General features: G+C 36.9%; 1 long non-coding RNA gene across 1 annotated transcript in view; it reads right to left on the bottom strand.

The window, feature by feature from the left end:
* Nucleotides 1-19,658, bottom strand: part of LOC145935748 (uncharacterized) — an 82,200-nt gene that overhangs the window by 46,584 nt on the left and 15,958 nt on the right. The window contains exon 3 of the long non-coding RNA XR_014425266.1: nucleotides 12,365-12,414. This is a non-coding gene — a long non-coding RNA (uncharacterized LOC145935748). The remainder of the gene's footprint in view (nucleotides 1-12,364; nucleotides 12,415-19,658) is intronic.

Genomic DNA, 19,658 nt, shown 5'->3' on the forward strand with positions numbered 1-19,658 from the left:
CTTTACGCAATTTAAGCAGTTAGAGAAACCAGAATGCAATTCAGACGCAATTCTATACGCGCTTTTCCATAAAGTTGTTAAAGGACCTTTCGTCGCAAAGGGTACACAGAGCGATGCGTGTATTTCAAAGATTGCGAGAGCAAACGAAATAAAACGGGATAATATAACGTAGAGTAAGACACCCGTGTCATCGTTTCGCAGCCTGGGAGGATGTCGTGAACATTCCTAATTTCATAGAACCGCGGCCGTAGCGCAGTTTCAAAGCTGTACGTTTGCAAACGACGTCGTGTCCGGCTCAGCCATTACTACTTCGGGGACAGTCGTAATGTACACTCCTAGGTTTGAATGTGACTAAAGCCTCTAAACGCCGGTGGAAAGAAAATCCTGCGAGTGAAATGCGCGCGCTTTGTCGGCAGCTAACAATGTAAATATCAAGGAAGCTTGTAATCTTTTCATCTCTTATATGAAATTAAATAATTTTGAATAATTTCGAGATATATTGCATTTTAAATAAATATCGATTCCCCTTCGCGCTCTGGGATGTAAAAATGTATCTCAATTGATAAAAGCGCGATGAATGTAAATATGTATGATATATAAATTAAACGATAACTGATATATTTATTTCAATTTATGAACATTAGCATGGTATCGGAATAACTCCGAAAACTGATACCGCGATGTATTAAATTTGCTTAACATGTAACACAGGTATTTGGCTTCGAAACCCAGCATTTGATATAAAATTCGTATTATAAGATCCATCGATTAAAAATGTTTAAACATATCGTCTTTTAGAATCGTTAATAAAATAACGGTTTAAGAAATAGCTAATAAAATCGTTGCTAATATCTGCCGGATAAAGTTAACAAAGTTAATTCATGCGACTTGATCGGCGAATAATACGGCGGTAATCGTCTTGCTTCCGCATACTTTGTGCATACTGAAGGGCTTCCACACCGTCCCCCGTCACGAATCGAATTAGATTTTTCAATCAACCGAATACCCGTCGCGCCGAAGGAGAAGAAGAAGAAGAGGAAGAAAGAAACGAATACGGGATTCCTTCTTCCATCCAATATGCCACTTTGCGATGCGCGCTTATCCTCCGGCGCGGCAATGAGTAGTTAAGGAAATGGAAACTCATCGGCTAAGGACGTGCCGTGTGAAGATGAAGAGACCAGTCTCTCCTTCTCCTGAGGTGCCAGCTACGGTCAGCGAGACACGCACGAAGGATCGAGCGGGGTCGCGGTACCGCTGATGTCGCTGACCTTCTTCGCTACCTCTAAACCCCTAGCTGGCTCGAAGCAGCCAGCTTCTCTTCCGCGTTCGTCCGACTATCGTGCGTTCTTATCAAGAATCTATGACTCGATCGTAACTAACCGTCATTGACTAGTTTTTAATCTCTATGCGTAATACAAGAAAAAAATGAGTAGAAACAAAAGACTTGTTTAATTTAAATATATTCTTTTCTGCGAATAGTATATTGAAATCGAGATTAATTGAGAACAGAGCTTGAAAGTTATTTAATTTAATATTTGATTATTTAATTTAAGTCAGATTTTATCTGATCAAGTAAATTGCTGAAAAATGCATTATCTAAATGATAAAATATTTTAGGAACTATCATTATCGTAAAAATGACATTTCAATTATATAATTGCGATCAAGTTTAATATTTAGTTTTCTTGCGATGTAATGATACATTTTAAAATACATTATCACATTGTGCCTACCAAAAGTTCCGGGAGAAAGAAATCTCATTCCGCGCATGTTCTAACATGGATATTCTTTAAAAAACGACTACCGGAGTAAAAACCGGCGAGGACATTTCCGCAAGACTTCATTCTCATTACTTATTCTGGTAATGTGCAGGCGCCGGTCTCGCGCGTTTCTAAAGTTTGAAACTTTGATGCCGCCTTCCTCGAAAGAATAAGTTCTATGTATTTTACCCTTCAAATTTCCGGGTATCCTGCAATTCGACTGAGCCAACAATAAGAGGGGCAAGCTACGAATACCCGGCAAAGTATGTCAAAAGTAGCTTCCGCGTTAAAGCATCATGGTGCCTTGGCGAGCTCCAGAAAACTCCGAAGAATTTATAGAGTCAGAAACGAGGTAATTGACGTTTATAGCGTGGAGGCTTTCACCAGCATTGTACGACCGATATCGATGCAACATGAATACAGCAAGATACGATCTCGTATCTGTAACGCTATACAGAAGAGAGAAACTTTTAAATGACATGCATGTAAATTCGTACATCTCTTGTTTTATTTATAAAATTACAAAAGAAAGAGAGATACGATTTTAAAAATAAAAAGAAAAGATACCTTACAAGATGCTGATTATATATCAAATATTGTTTCCGAAATATTCTGCTGCGAAAATATTTTCCATCTTTTAATAAATATATTCCATTTGAATAAAATAGGCAAAGCTATCAATTTTATCGCCCATGTATACATGTTTGCTTATCATTCGAGTGCAATTTCTTGTCAGGTGGAGATGGGGAAGACTTTATTTAAAAACTATCGCGCATATATTATTGTCGGTATAGAGGAGCAGAGTTCTTCCTCGGTGCGGAACCCGGAGGAAAATATTTTCGAACGCTTTCACGGTGAACGAAACAGTCGGATGCGGACGATCGCTGCGCGAGTCCACATCCGGAAGGTATCACGCTCGTTGCACGGCACGTAGACCACACTGGGATCTTGAGCATGCGAGACGCCTGGTCGCATTTGGTAGGCAAATGCTCGGAAACTCCGCCGTCAAATATTGAGACACGTACACACCAGGTGGATGGAGAAGGAAAGGTAGAGAGAGAAGGAGACAGATGGGCAAAGGGCAAAGAGAGAGAGAGAAAGAGAGACAACCTGCGTGCACACAAGACGACCGCACGCGGAATCCGGCGAGAGCAAGCGCAAGCTATTTATGTAAACGACAGTTTCCCGGGGGTGTCGGAGTCGCGTTCGCTTATATTTCCGGAATTTTGCGAACACATTACACGGTATTCAAGTGACATATTCGCGCACAAACCGCTGCACTCTCCTCCACCGGCTTACCAACCGCGTTTCTTTTACCTGACGACGACGACGACGACGACGACGACGCGACAGACAACCCCGTCCGTTCTTACGACACTTCTCCTTTTCTTTTCCTCGAGTTCTACCCTCATCCTCTCATTCCAGCTGGCAGCTATGGGGAGAAACGGCGGCGGATATCGCGCAAGTAAAACCACTTCGCCAGTGATGAGCAGTTTTACGGCGGAATTATTTCTACCGGGAGCATTGTTTGTTCATAATATATAGGGCGGTATCTTCGGATAAGATAAAAGTGTCGATAAAGATAAAAGTTCGCGTGTCCATCGTCATCTTTTCTTTCGAACTTCTTCTTTCTCTATTCGATAATTTTCTTTCACATTTTTTTCTACTATCTTCCTCCCCCAAAAAATCTCCCTTTCTGTGTTTATAATATATTTTATAATCTCTAAATTTTCCTTATCCTCTAACGGAATAATATTATTCTCTTTTCCCTTACCACATATACTAATTACTAGCAAAAAGAGATGAGAGGAGAAGCTAGAGGAGAGAGCTATATGTACATATATGTTTGAGTATACAGAAACTTTGTGAGCTTACATTCTGCATTTCGTAATTAAGTTGTTGTTCCTTGCTGTGTACGCATAAATGCTGCAAGCGATATACGCATATATATACATATAACATCGGACAATATTATTTTCCTAGAAAAAAAAATTTCTTTCGTGTTGTTGAGCGTTTTATCGTTCACGAGGGAAAGAGGGAGATGAGAAGAAAATGGAGCGAGACGTCAGAATTTGCAATACTATTACTTCGATCTTAGCGATAACAATGGCTAATTTGAATGTTTAATTCCAGATTGACACGGTAACGTGTCTTGTTCGGTTTTAGAGACCAGTTAAGGGATCAATATCGACAGTGCATGCAAGACCGTTTCATGCTTTTTAAAGACACTAAAACCTTCTGCAATTTAATCAACTGCGTATCAGTCGACATGTTTGATCAATGATTTAGTGAATATTGAATTAAATCAATCGATTTCTCTTTTAAATAAATAATTATTTATAGCGTATTTTTACTAAAAAAAAGGAGAGAATACTTATGGGAAATTTCAAATTTAATATATTTGTTTCATGAATAACTATTAGCCTTAATAGAAATGCATCATCACGCGGTGTCACGCAGTTATATATGTATATACAGACGATATAATATAAAATATATTAATTCTTCTTCTCCAAAATTCAAACTCTGTAAACGAGAATAAAACGAAATATTTGTCACGAGTGTGACAGCGACTATAAATTATTGTAAAAGCAAAAGCAAGTATCGCAATACTTTTCAATAAAATAAAAAGCTCTCGATAAGTAAAAAAGTGAAAGCACTCTCTTCGGTTTAATAATTTAGCCTCCTTAATTCAATCCTCAATTACGGCTCATATAGAACCTCTCGGGACGATCGATAATATTCTGCATTATTGATAGTATTGTACAATTATGGCATACAATAATATTGATCGTACAAGGGTACGTCCTTTAATAGATAAACGGTCCTAGGTGCATGCGCGAAATAACCAGGACGGCGTCGCGTCGCAGCGGCGAGACCAAGCGCAGACAGAGTGGTGTGGCGCGTCCGAGAGAGAGTAAATGCATGCATATTGCTTCATGAATGCGCGCGGCGATGAGCTTGTAGTTAGCCGGCGTTGTGCCGTCATTATTAGCGCGACGGCTGGCTTATGCGCGTCGCGCATCCAGAATCCACGCGGTGACAAATGGCCCGCTCCGACAGACGAAACGCGCCGGAAGCAATTTGCGCGCTTGGAAATTCGCGGGGATTTCGCGCATCCACCGCCGTCTAAAAATAACGAGCAACGAGGAAGCGCGCCCCGTGACTCGTCCTAATTATGTGGTTCCGCCCGCGCTTCGTCGCTTTGCTTTATGATCGAAGAGCCAACATAAGAGAGTGAGAGAGAGAGAGAGAGAGAGAGAGAGAGAGAGAGAGAGAGAGAGAGAGAGAGAGAGAGAGAGAGAGAAAGAGAGAGAGAGGAGCCATTTAAGTATCCCGAAATATCAGTCTTTCACGAGAAGCAAGATGCATCTTATAGCAGAGCGAAATTTAAGCCACATTAAATTTTCAGCCGGTGTATAATTTATTATTTGACTGCGATATACATTCATAATTAGTAAATATACTTTTATACACTGGTTATATTTATCTACTTCTCGTTAAAGAAATTTTTAGATAAAAATTGTACAAATGTAGAGTGATAAATATGCTATTTTTTTAATAATTAATTTTGAAAAAATATTACAAAATTACGTAATTATATTTAGTGTACGTTGTTTAAAAAATGTAATTATTATGTATTTAACGATGAAGAGTGAGGTAGTCGAAAATTAAGTTTTTAAATTCTCTTCCCTAATCATTATCTTTACTCGTTATAATAATAATACGTGCACATTCAAGTCAATGTTTGGATCTGCTAAAGGCAAATCCTTACCCCTTATTTCTGGTTTAATTACGCTCTAGCTCGAGGCAAGAGGGTGAAAGATAACTGCAGACTTTGGCTCTTGGATCGATAGAGCGAAACAAGACGTGAGGAAGGATGCATCGAGCCGATTCCTGTCTTTCTCGCGCGGCAAAGGAAATACAAGGAGCTTTGTGCGAGTACCAAATTAAAAAGGAAGAGATAAGGAGAGAGAAAGAGTGAAAGAAAGAGGACCTAAGAGATATAGAGAAGCGAAGTTACACCCGATGTAGCCGCGTAAACATCTTCGGGCCATTCGCTTCTCCCTGAGAAGTACACAGCGTACTATTAATGTCATCGAAGCTGAAGGATGTTAATTTCTCGCTGAAGGCAACAAATTATAATCTTAGCGCGCGTTAAACGCCATAACGATCACCGATGACCGGCACGTCGAGATTAAGTTTTCGCAAAGTTAGTTGAGAGATTCACGTCTTATCGAAACATCGCTCTCGGTAAGAGCGACGTTGTCTTCCGAGAAAATTGTCCCAGAAAAAAGACTGCGAGTTAAAAAAAAAGGGAAAAGTTTGGGAGGCTGTTGTCACAACTGGGAAATATTACCCTTTATCGCATCCCGCTCTCATCATTGTCGGGCCGATACGTGGAAAGAGCTTTATTCTCGATCCCTTTTCAATCCCCTGATGGGACAATTTCCTTCGGAACGACGAATGATCAGGCCAATATCTATTTCTGTACCTTTTTCAGAGCGTCCCCGCTCGAGCAGCCCTACAACGCCATCGACCTCTATTTCTATTAGCCATTTATGGTCGATGAGTTACTTTATGTAGTTTTATCGATCCCCTTTGGCCATCTCTCGATCGTGCCGCGATATCGGTGGGCGAATAAATCGCCAGGCCATTGTATACCGACGACTGCTACTATGTGTTGAAGCAATTCGGTGGAGCATCGAATGTAACAGGATCTAATCTATGGAGAAGATATAAATTTCGCCTAGCAATATTACGCAACGAGATGAATTAGCTGTGATGATTGGATGACGAAAATAAATATCTTTCTCTTTCCGGCAATTTTTCGTCAATTCGATTTTCTTTTTTTTTGAGATCAAAGCCCGTCTGGAAACGAGAAAGATCGACCCTCTAGCAGCTAAAATTAATAGCGATTTGATAGCCTCGATAGTCTCGAGTTGGTTTGAGAATTTTATTTAAAGAATCGATGTGAAATTATTTACTGATCTCTCAATATGTCACACTTTAAATAAACTTTATCGCAATAATGGATTACATCTGCATGTCTTGCATTAAGCTTTCCTCTTTGGGTAATATAATTAAATATAAAAATTTGTTTCGTTTCTCTTAATTTCCCTTTTGAATAAATTTAAAAAAAATTTTAAAAACATTGAAACTAATTACAGTAACTTTATCCTCGATCTGTATACAAAAACTTTGGGCTCTCTTAAAAGTCTCTCTTCGTAGATTTCTGAAATCTAATTAAAATTAACGTATGCGAACGCGCATTAGAAAAACCTGATAAGAGAATCAATCTACGCGGAGCGAAAGGGCGAAGAAAGTCGGACGTGAATACGATGGCCTTTTATTTCCCCAGCTAATTAGGGAAGCTGCCGCGCAATCAGAGATTTTTCGCAGCGAGAGTAGATATAATTACCGGCTCTCGCGAAGAGACACGAATCCGACTCCGCGGTCACGTCCAGACGTAGATATTACTCGGCTGCAATTTGCGAGGTCGGGGGGAGGCCGCACGCATTACAATGCGCGATGCGTTCGCGGTCGGCACGATCGCTCGCAAAGTAAAATAATGCGGCACGCGCCCGTTATTTTTATACGCGAAATTCGCGTGAGTCCCCGACCTCTTTCTCCTCCGCGCGCGACAAAGCTGCGTACGACGTGGGAAACGAGGCGGAGATAATTCGCTCTCTGTGCTCGGCGGTCGAGAAAAGAAAGGCACGTCGGCCACCTTGTTTCGCAGTCTCTCGTCGGAGCACCGGGAGTGCCGAATTGCATCGCGGACTGGATAGAAAACACGGAAAAGAAAGCGCGGTTCACACGACGAACCATTGCGAATTGCACGGTATATACAAGGTGCCCCGTAAGAATGAAAAAGAAGAGAAACTCGCAATTGCAGTGTCATTAATTTTGAGATAAGTAATCACAATATAGTTATGCGGAAACTCTGTAATACACTCCGACAATTATACGAATTTTTATATCTTAAGTATCTTGTCGTTGATGGAGAATTGCAATACATCGATCGCGCCGGGCTGGTACAGATATCCGTAATATCGCGATCATTAATTATCCTAATTGGGGACTCGTAACACGGTAGCGAATGGCATCTATATTCGAAGACCATGTGCACAACAAAGTTGCACTAACCGGAATCTGCGGCTTGGAATCAATCCATCATCTGTCTATTCATCGGCTCGTGCGAAAGCCACACGATAACGATAATTCCGCAATTTCTGATTAATAAATGTACGCGAAGCGATCCAAGGAAAAATATCACGTGTCAAGATTTTTGCCAAAGTGCAGGATCCAGATGTCGAAGAAAAATGCTCCATGATCCACGCTCGGGACCATCCGGGACCAACGGTTAATTCTGATTAATGAACTATGGGAGATTCCTTCAAGAGAGACACTAATTGAGCTCAACCTCACTATAGTAAGAGTATAATTTCCGTGTTGTTACATATCAGCGAGACGGCGAAAAGCACGGTGCTAACGAACCGTTTTGCAAATTTATAGAGAGTAGAGTAGTCTCCCCTCGCGTTGTAGGGTAATTTTGTGGCGGTTAGGGCAGCCCGTCCTATGCCAAACCCATGGAAGTGCACTGCTCTCGCGAGCCGGAAACGAATGACCATTCTCATCCTGGGCCACAAGCAGCGGCACGTCGCCGTCGCGGCATCTTCATACCAATTTTACGAGCGCGCTCGAACAACGCGCTTCCCTATTTTCCCCGTTTTCGTGACGTCGCGTCCCGTGCACACATATACAAACGCGTTCCATTTATGCATGCATCCCGAGGTGGATCTCGAGCGTTTTATGCCCGGCGCGAGATGCAACGAGACTTCAAGTTTGCCGCTGTTTCTTGTCAAAACAACGACACACATGAGATAATATCAGACGTGTTAGCATCAATTCCGGATTCGCAATACGATCTGATTTTATTATTTTAAATATGTATACGCGGAAGAAAGATTCAGATCGAACTTGTGTGTATTTGTAAAATAAGATATTATTATTGTATATGGAATTTTCACTAAAGAAAATCGACATTTAGTATACTTTAATCCATTTTCAATCAATATTGTTTCATCAATATTGTTTAATCTTTCTAAAGAGAGACAATATATCACTAAATTTTACATACAACTATACTCATTTCTATAATTTATAGAGAAAAAATTTAATTTGTGCCACATTCTAAAATATTACTAAGATATCGGTCTCAACTACAGCTATTATTAATATACGAAAACTTTTCTCGATACATTCACTCGTGCAAATCGAATAACTCAAATTAAAGCGATGGTGAGAGGAGTAATAAAATCGGAAATTGCGGAACATGGTCTCGTATGCAGACTTTTGACTTGCTTTAAGCGACAAGGCAGAGTTTCTGATTGCTCCGCTTGCTTCATCAGAACTCTGCTAATTAATTCTAGAGTGCATAGATTAGACCCTCTCTCATGAGTGTTAGAGTTTTGTTCGCGCTCTTCGACAACTCGGATATTGAAGTTGATAATGCTCGAGTGTTCCGAATTTTTTACTTGGCGACAAAAGTTATTTAATGTTATATTCCATTCAATTTCTTTCGTAGAAAAGAGAAAGAAAGAGAGAAATTTTAGTATCTTCAAAATTTTATATCATATAAATAAAAAATCCATATATAATTATAAAAAATAAATATATATAAAATAAACTACTTTTTAATTTATTTTTACATAAATATCGTATTATTCTCTCTTTCTCTCTGTCTTTCATTTTATTTAAAAATAGCTGAAATATTCAAAAATTATTTAATAGAATATTTTAAAACAAATTTCTTTAATTCAATTTTTATTATTTTAATTATTTTAAACCACAATGTGTTAATAATTGCGAATAGTTACCAGACGACTGATAATACGATAACATTAATAATTGTGGATAGTTACGGAAATTTTCGCAAATTAACTCATTGCATCCCTTCAAGTTCAATTATTCGTCTATCCAACTTTCCTAGAATTGCATTTTGTTTCGATGGGGGGGCATAGTATCCACCGCGCTCTTCGGACGTTTTATTGTGTGGCGAAGAGAGGTATTACGAAAATTATACTAGAATAGCGTGTTCGCCTATTATCCTTTAACGCAGACTTGCGCACAGGACGGTGTAATTTTCAGGAATTAAAATTCCTGAGTAGCGGATACGTGCGAGTAAACTAACTACAAACGGCTAAACTTTCTTACACACGTGCAGGACGTGCAACTCGCAGAATCTGAATACTATGAAACAAATATAATACAAAGATCCGCAGTCCCATGTGCTCACATGAAAATATTTGAATTGCGTTCATATATAAAATATAAAAAAATAGTTAATATATAATTTCTTATGGAACATAATTAATATGATTTATCACTTTGAAGTTCTAATTATATTTTCTGCTATCCTTTATTTCCTCATTTAAAACTTGCAATATGTGAGAAAAATTTACTATTTTAAATCTAGAGAATTTTGATCTCAATATCGTAATCAGAGAGATACGAGATATTCTTCCCAAAGTTTATTATCAATTAAAAAATATAATGAATAATTTACAATTTAATTCAAGCTAATAATGAATTTGTTATTTTAAATTTTACAATTTTACTCTCTTTCTCTCTCTCTTTCTAATTTATAATTCGCACCATAAATTTAAAAACTAATTTGCTTTCAGTCTCGTACCCAAGCATGTGTGATGCAAATTTTTTTTTATCTCTTTCATCGTTTATTATTTATCGTGCGCGATGTTTTCGTATATCGCGAGGAAACAAATGAAAATATTATACAAAGTATTGTTTATATGTATACGTTTAGTTGCTACTCTCATAAACTTGGTAGTCTTCTCTTCTATGCGAGCTTACTCATCCGTCCAGTAAACTTTCCACGAGTTTTATCAAGCGGCAGTTGGCGCTGCGGGCATTTTATGATGTCGGGACGCTTATTATGTCTTAACGTTTGGCTACGTCCAGAATTCTGCGCGAGAACCAGTAGCTATATTATATCAAGATATACAATTTCCCAGAGCGAACATCCTAAACCATTTCCCGTGCTCTCGTACTCACCAAGTTTTTTCTATCCATTCCCACCAGCGCATATGTTTCGCACTGCGAGAGAGACCATATTTACTCCTTGTAAAATTATAAATCTCTTTTTCTACCGCAGCGTGTATACGAAATGTATTTTAGTCCAACTCCGCGTTTACTTTAGAATATATCTCTTTTTTTTTCGAAAATTTACTACGTCAAGATAAACAGACATAAAATTAAATATATACGCGCTTATATAAAAATAGCTTACAGTACTTCATCAAATTTATTTTGTATATTTGATTATCCTGTAGAAAAGAGTATACGTGAAAGAGCGAATTCAAATGGGACGAGTTATTTGTCGCTGAAAATGATTTTCATGTAAATATCACGTTTTGAAAACAGTCTGTATTCTTTCGAAAAGCAGATTTGATATTCTGACATTTCGCTACCTGCAACGCTAGACGCGCCGGCTGGTTCACTTCACGTGACCTCCCATAGGATCTCGTCGTATAACCGTATATAATCAGGGATATTTACGCGTAACTCTCCAAGGGAAATATTCGCGTTAATACGGTTTTTGATGCTGAATGTCGCAATTAGACACGCGTGACGACGAACTTGGCGAACGCATCGTAGGGGATGAGGGTGCCAACGTAGTATAGAGAATCATACCACAAACCTCGGCTAGGAGGCGAGGATCGTGCCACACAACACGGTGTCGTATGCCTGGGACGTGTGTGGGCATACGCGGCATATGTTATATCCGTGTCGGACGTTATGCGACCGCGGGCCCTTTGTGACGCGGTCTGGCTGAGGTTACACGCAGCGATTGAATAAATATTCATTAGCGTAATTAGCATGCGTGCGTGACGCGCTATCCGGTAGAATGCTTTTACGCCTTTAATTGCCACTCGCCTGTCCGCGCGTGCGACTCTTTCTCGCGGTCGCTCTCTTTCTCTCTGTCTCTCTCTCTCTCTCTCTCTCTCTCTCTCTCTCTCTCTCTCTCTGTAATCTGTAATGACAGACCGTAGTATATACGCGCTTACGTGCGCATTGTTGTATACAGAGAAGTGAAAAGCGCATTAAAAGCGTGATATAAGGGTGAAGTGATCGTGGCAAACGTCATCGCGTTTTTTTCAGCGGCTGAAATTCAATTTTTATGTTCTCCAGCGATCAAAAGTGAATTATCCTACTTTGAATATATTCCACGTTCTGCGCGAGACAACTGTAAATTGTGTCGTGATAATTTTCACCTACGGATTTTACGAATTATCTCATGTATACGGCAAATTGATGGATATATTAATGTTCACTGCATTTACGCAAAACACGCTATTCGAAATTCTTGCTATAAATTATTGTATTGCGCGTTTGAGAAACACAAGATATAACTTTAGATTCTTGTGACAATACTATGTTTATTACTTTCCTGTCTATATTTCTTCCTTCACTTTTATTTTTTTCTCTCTTTTATATCAAAACGTATTTTTTAATCGCTGCATATTATTATTATAATATGAGAGAGATCATCAGAAATATAATAAATATAATAAACTCACCACACAGACTCGTGTCCATCGCCAATCCAAGTGCAATTACGATATTAAATCTGCAAGAAAAAAATATGTGTAAATTTTTAGTTAATACCAAAATATTTAATATCTTAAATATATAACTTTAATATAATAACTGTTATCTTGAGAAATATTCTTTAACATAATTTTAAAATTATCTATCTTCCACATTCTTAAAATATAAATTACTACATACGCAGAGATATATTGCAAAATATTTCCCAGTTAAGTTAGATATCGATACCTTCTCATTCAGTATTCAATTTCCTATTAGCGCAATACCGAAACACAAATACAGAAAATGTAGTAAACTAATGTCCGCAGTCGAAGTTCGAATATCATGTGTTTCCATAGTACGGATCTCCGAAATATCCCCGTGTATTTAATGATCGCTATTTCGACGCGCGCACAATTAAATATTAACACATCAACTATTGGCATCCGATGACAGCGAATAGCTTAAAGCGACATTATCGATATGATCGGATATGCGTCTCGTTCGCGTTGACTTTTTTGATCGACTCGAAACGCAATGCGAGTCAAATAAGATCGGTACGCACCGCATGCATAATCGATAATCGATATCGATGCAACTGCAACAATGACGTGCATCTGTGGGATAGCTATAGCTCCAAGCTGCATACATGTAATGCAGGTCTCCATCGTCAATCGATCTAGACCTGATGTATTGCAAGTTTTCTCTGGAAGCGCGCATCAACGGCTTTATAAAAAGAATGGTTCGCAACAACGTTTCATTTTCCGCGTATTTTTGATATCGCCCCTATCCCACCCCCTTCTCTCTCTTTTTCTCTTTGCGTTTCAATATATGCTATTGCATTTTAGAGTGTTTCGATACGAGAAAGAACGGAAGATGTGGATTTTACAAAAATATTGTACCTTTATCAAAGAGTTCTAATAAGAAACAGTGCATATAATTGGAAATATTGATTAATTTTTTCTTTAATTGACATTATATTACCGTGAAAAATTCCAAATTAGAGAAGAAAGAGTAAAAAAAGTGTAAAAATATATATTTTTTTAAATATAAAGTATTATAAAATATATTTTTAATATACGAAAGCAATGTATGCGTTGAGGGGTATCGAGCGCCTTAAGCAATATTAATTTACACTGCTTTATAAAATAAAATAACGTTAATAAAATATGCAATGCATTATGTCAATCTAGTATATCTCAAGCATGTATCGTATGTATCGATTCGTACTTGCCAAACCTTTTTGAAGCGGCGCCTCAACCTCTGTAACAATACCCTTGTGAAAAGATGTTATTTATTTTTCATTTTTCACGCTCTCTTGCCGTCAGATTTTTCCGGTCCGCCAGATACCACGGCTGCTGTTTATATTTTTATCTTCCCGAAGAGAGAAAGAGAGGGAGGGAGAAAAAGAGAGAGAAATTAGGGCGGGAAGGGCGAAACATATAATCGATAGAAATATATGTTATGGCGGAACGAGCTTTACGCTGTTCCAGGCATATATTCACCGGGTTAGATATTTTCCCATAAAACAATAATGTGAAAAATAATAATATAAACAAAACAATGAATTATCGAAAAAATAGTAATTACAAATAATTATCAAATTGTAATATATAAATATATCAAAATATTTCGCGCTTATCAAAAGAGACACTTATTCGCTTAATATTTTGAAAAAATATTTTCTATATCAGGAAATAAATCTTGTGGAAAACAACATGCGGAAAATCACGGTAAATACGATTTTGCAAATCCTGATTAATTTTACAAATATTAATCATGCATTTCGCTTCGATGTCAGACGTTTGATAATTAACACAGTTTCTACCTCGCGCAAACACGTTTCGAAATTCAACAGGCATCGAAATAATTACATAATCCCGTCACACGCTCCTGCGGGTTATAAATCATAAAACTGGAAAACTCGGAATAATAGAGAGATGAGATGAGAGAGAGGGGGCACGGGGCGGCAAGGGGACAGAGATACGGGAAAGATGTTCCGACAGGGAAGAATTTCATAACTTCTTAATTGCACATACCACGAAAGCACTACTCATTTACATTTATATATATCGCGTGCCGATGGCGCGGGATAGTTGAGCTTTATTTTTCTTGCCGCATTTTTGCGAAAGAATTTTTGCGACGCGCGGTTTTTCCTTCGTCGCGAAATTATCTGCCGAGAGTATTAAGCGTCCCCGCAAGATGCGATGGCGGATGCACGTGGTCCCTTGCACCTGCACGTGAAATTCGTGATTGCATTTCGTGGCGTGTACGACGAAGGTCAATGGCTCGAACATTCGTGTCGAGCGGCCTCGAGAATTCGCGGCTCATAATCGCTGTCGGCGAGAACTCGGGCGGAAATGAAGTTTCGCGACTCGCCGAGCTTTTCAATTGCTGGATATGGCATTTTGGTCCTGGGACCCTTTATACGTAAGACATACCAGAATTATCGCGTTTTCCATTCATATACGAATTCCTCGTGAACTTCGATGTCGACTCTCTTTCGGCAGAAGAACGTAGCGCGATATCACGAAAATTTTAATTTCTAATTTCCAATATCCTGGCCAATAAAGTTCTGAGCAAAAATCTGATAGATATTCATGGAGTAGATTTTTCTCGATGTGTAATAATGACAGCAAGAGCATCAAAAATTAAGCATTCGTTGCGGAATCAAAATTACATATGCATATCGAATCCAATGAAATTTTTTTGATCAGTTATTTCCGTGAACCATCCAGAAGGTGAACAACCTTTATTCATGTCGACGAATAAATCATTCTAGCAAACGGAAATGTGATTAAGAAAATAATAAAACTGCTGCGAAATTAATATTAAATGCATAATGGAAACTGAATGCAAATTAACGATTTGTTGCTAGTTGCTAGTAAATTCAATGGACAAAAAAAGTCGACTTAATGTATCGGCAAATTTTCTCTCGAAAAACTGAAAAATAGTATTTTATGCTGATAAAACTCGTTGTACAGCAGTAACAAATTCGGCACAGAAATTTACTTATCTAGTTATCCCAATTTCTTGTTTTATCTTCCCATTTTAAATTTATCTTTCTGCGCTAATTAGTTTAAAGTACAAATTTGAAAGCAAACATTAACTCCGAGTTCACTTGGATCAATGTATTTATAGCAATATTAGTCTTTAATTAATGTTTTGCTTTGACTTTTATTTATAACGTTTTGTCTATAATATTTATAACGTTTATTTATAACATTTATTGAGATATATGGCTTTCATTAAAAAAAGTATCACTGAAAAAGATTTTTCTAAATTCTAATGACGTAGATATTTCCCGCATCACAGTCAGGTACGATTTTTGCTCGTTTAATTTTTCGAATATACTTCAAACTCAGACGTTTCAAACAGTTCTCCTCCGTAAGAGAAGTCATTCAACCCAAAGTTCGACCGACAATTATCCGAACGATTCGTTTCGTTCGTCATTGTATCCGCACACGCGCATAATGCGGAGGAACCGCGACAAAAACAAGTTTCGCCCGCGGTCGCATGCAGAAAAAAAGACCGGCATATGCGAACTGGTATAAACAGAAATAATCGCTCCACCGAATTGTACAAACGCAATTTACTTCTGCGCTGGAATCCTTTGAAAGCTGGCGCCTTTTTTTACTGTATGCATACGATAGCTCTTCCCCATTCGCGTTTCATGCTGATGCGGAAATGATACGTTCATAAAGTTGTCTTTTTTTTTACTAATCATAAAAAATAAAAAAATTTAGAATTTCATATTTTCTCTATTTGTTTATTATAAGTTTGGTTAAAGTTGATTTTTATTCTCTGCTATTTTTTAATTGGGACATAACAACCGCGAGATTTTAAATTTATAATTATAATTACAAATGCAGTAGTTATTTTAAGTAATTTAATATGCAGCATTTTTTTAAAATACTCATTATTATAATAATTGCAAGGTTTCTAGAAACATTGCGGTGTAAATTAAATTAATTAATTTGCACCAACATTTTAAAGACTTTATATTAGCTCACACAAATAAACTTTGTTTGTTATACGTTTTTAAGTATTTTTTCATTCGATAGAGTTTAAAAAATTCGAGTCGAAATTTAGTATTACCCTAGAGGCATCTGGTCGCAACTTATATACGGAATGGACCTCGAACCATCGAAGATCGGTACCTTCGCGTGCGTGTATATCTCTGATTGATGCCTGGTGTACATAAATGCGTTCGTTGACTGCGCCGCTGGCACAAGGTACAAGCCACGCAAACATATGTGGCAAAGATGGCAACGCGGTTAAATCTCCACTAACAATCGTCTATCCACTCACACTGACTGAAAGAGTCTGTGTGTAGGGGAGGAGAGTAGTCACATGCATTTATTTGTATGAGCTTTTATTTATGATTTCTGATATATACTTGTTTTATTAACATCTATATTTATATATTCTTAAAGCTTTCAGATTTTTGTCAAATTTTTTAATTTTTAAAAGGACTAGTATATTTGTATGATATTTACGAGCGAAAAATAGATGAGTACGAAACACTCCGCAACTGCCCCCCGCAACTGCTAATAAATTAAATAAAATTTTCAGAGAAAAATGTGTATATGACAGTTGAGAGAAAGAATATACTCTTATCTAATTAAATCTCAATATATAAATTTTGTCTCGACGCATATCTCTTAGCCAGGAATACACTATCAGGGATTTTCGCAGGCATCGCACGTGCACGTATGCGCATCCCAAGCGGTATATCGCACATCACGCACACATACACATCTACATAAATAAACACACAGGCGCGCACACACATCCTGAAATGTCAAAATGTACCCGCGGGCTCATAATATAAGTTTAATGCATGTTTAGAGGCGAGCCTACCGCCGTGCGTGGTTACTGCAAATTCAAGGTGTAAGGTTATACATGATGTACGACGCATCGGCACCACGATATTTCCCGATTGGTAGGATGCGTCCGGATGACTCTCCAGCTACGTGGACACGGGTTATACCGGAGAAGATGAGAAACGACGTCATTTTCGCGGCGGGCTTTTATGCGATTAACGTTACGGCTAGCGAATACGTGATGTGTCGTCGAACACGCATATTGTCGTGGCCGATGAAAAAAAAGTCATTCTGTAAAAGTGCCTTTTTAAAAAAGCTGTATTACCGTTCCTTGAAGTGTCCGAAGAGTCAGTCTTGCAGATTCTTTACTCAAAGAAAAAAATTTTGATGAAAGAGAGAGAGAGAGAGAGAGAAAGAGGAGAAAGCACGATTCTAATAATTCAGATATATTACTATACACTTTAATTTGTTTTAGATAAACGTGAAAATATAGCAATTCATTTAAAACTTCAAAGTAGAAAGCCAGTTAAATCATTATTATGATCTGAATAATTTTAAATTAAACATTGAAAATGCACGAATTTTTTTCCCAATTTTAAAATATTAAAAAATTGGAAAAAGTAGTACAAAAAGCACTTCATGATATAATACAGATGATATAAATTATAAATATAGACTTCTAACACATGGACATACATATGTTATTTCGATTTTTTATGGTGAAGGTGCTAACTTAATAGAGATAAATTATGAAGCTTCAAAAATATTCACGAGCCGATCATTGAGTTACAGTATTTTAATCGCATTTAAAATTCGCACTATTCGTTAATTAATTTTTACATTCTCAAATCTGCTAGCACACAAATATATGTTTTCTTCCTAATTGAATTGAATAACTTGTAATTTTTTGTGTCTCTGCATAACTAATATTTAAAAAATTTCGAAGTATTGATCATAATTAAGAACAGATACTCGTAGAATTGCCATACGAGAAAGTTTCCCGTTAGCGCTTTAAATCATTCTTCTGTACCCATTGAATCAAGTGTTCATTCATTCAATATGATTATTATATAATTTGTCACGTGTATACGCTAAAAATAATTTACAATGTATATAAAAAATTAATTCTTTAAATACCATATACATACGATATTTAAAGAATTTATTTTTTATACATCGTAAATTATTTTTAGCGTACACGTGACAAATCGTATTGAATGAATGAACACTTGATACAATGGGTACAGAAGAATAATTTAAAGCGCTAACGAGAGACTTTCTCGCATGTGCATCCTACAAGCGTGAATATATCTATTCTAAATTATGATCAGTAGTTCGAAATTTTTTGAATACTTGTTATGCAGACACAGTATGCAAAAAATTAAAATTCGATTAGGAAGAAAACATATCTGTGTACAGATTTAAGAATGTAAGAATTAATTAATAAATAGTGCAAATTTTAAATGCTATTAATAAATACTAAATAAATACTACATATAACTCAATAATTAACTCGTGAATATTTTTGAAGCTTTAAAACTTTTGTTAAGTTAGCATCCTTATCATAAATCGAAGTCATATGTATGTACATACTACGTTTATCCTCCGAATATATGTATATCACAAAACATCTGTTATACCGCATTGATTCACGTGGCAATAACGCGAATCAGGTATGCGATCGTTGACTCAATGATTAATTATTAAGGATATATACGTGTGTTTACTAGATATTATCGATTTGACCTCTAATCGCAATAGTTTGCGTCAATTGCATTTTATGCGACAAAAATAAAATACCGAAAATGTGCCATGAATTTAACGGCACTTTGCATTTAAGTACAGATAATTCAATATCGGTTTAAGCCGGTTTAAGCACTAATTTCGCGAATCTGCAGTCAAATGCAAAAATATCAACTAATATTAAGCCATTTATTTTGAAAATAAGATCAAGTTTAAATTTTAAAATATTTTAAATTCAATGCGATTCAATAATATATGAAAATATTTTAAATATGAAATATGAAAATATTTTAAATTCAATGCGATTCAATAATATATGAAAAAAGTAATCGATAATCGATATATATAAATTTTAAGAGTAAATATTTAAGAGTAAATTATTTATGTATTATTTCTTCAAAAAGTAAAATAATTTATTATTAGAGATTATTTTCTCTACTTCAGTTTTCACACGAAGAGTAAGAAACTTCATAATTAAAGCAGATTACTGTTTTCATATTTTGTCTTTAAATCTCTATTATTATAGAAATCGACAAGAAAATCGATAATTCAAAAATTTATCTTATATTCATGAGACATAATATGGGAAAATGATGTAAATCCCTATTTGCATATGTATGTAGTGGTGTGATAACACATTGTGTTAACACTAAATAAATTAATATACACTATTGTGAGCGAATGTTGAATACGAGACATCGCTTGAAATAGTAAA

Source organism: Prenolepis imparis, unplaced genomic scaffold, assembly GCF_030444845.1.
Source record: "Prenolepis imparis isolate NDT839.2.m4 unplaced genomic scaffold, iyPreImpa1.0 SCAF_4, whole genome shotgun sequence".
Classification (NCBI taxonomy): domain Eukaryota; kingdom Metazoa; phylum Arthropoda; class Insecta; order Hymenoptera; family Formicidae; genus Prenolepis; species Prenolepis imparis.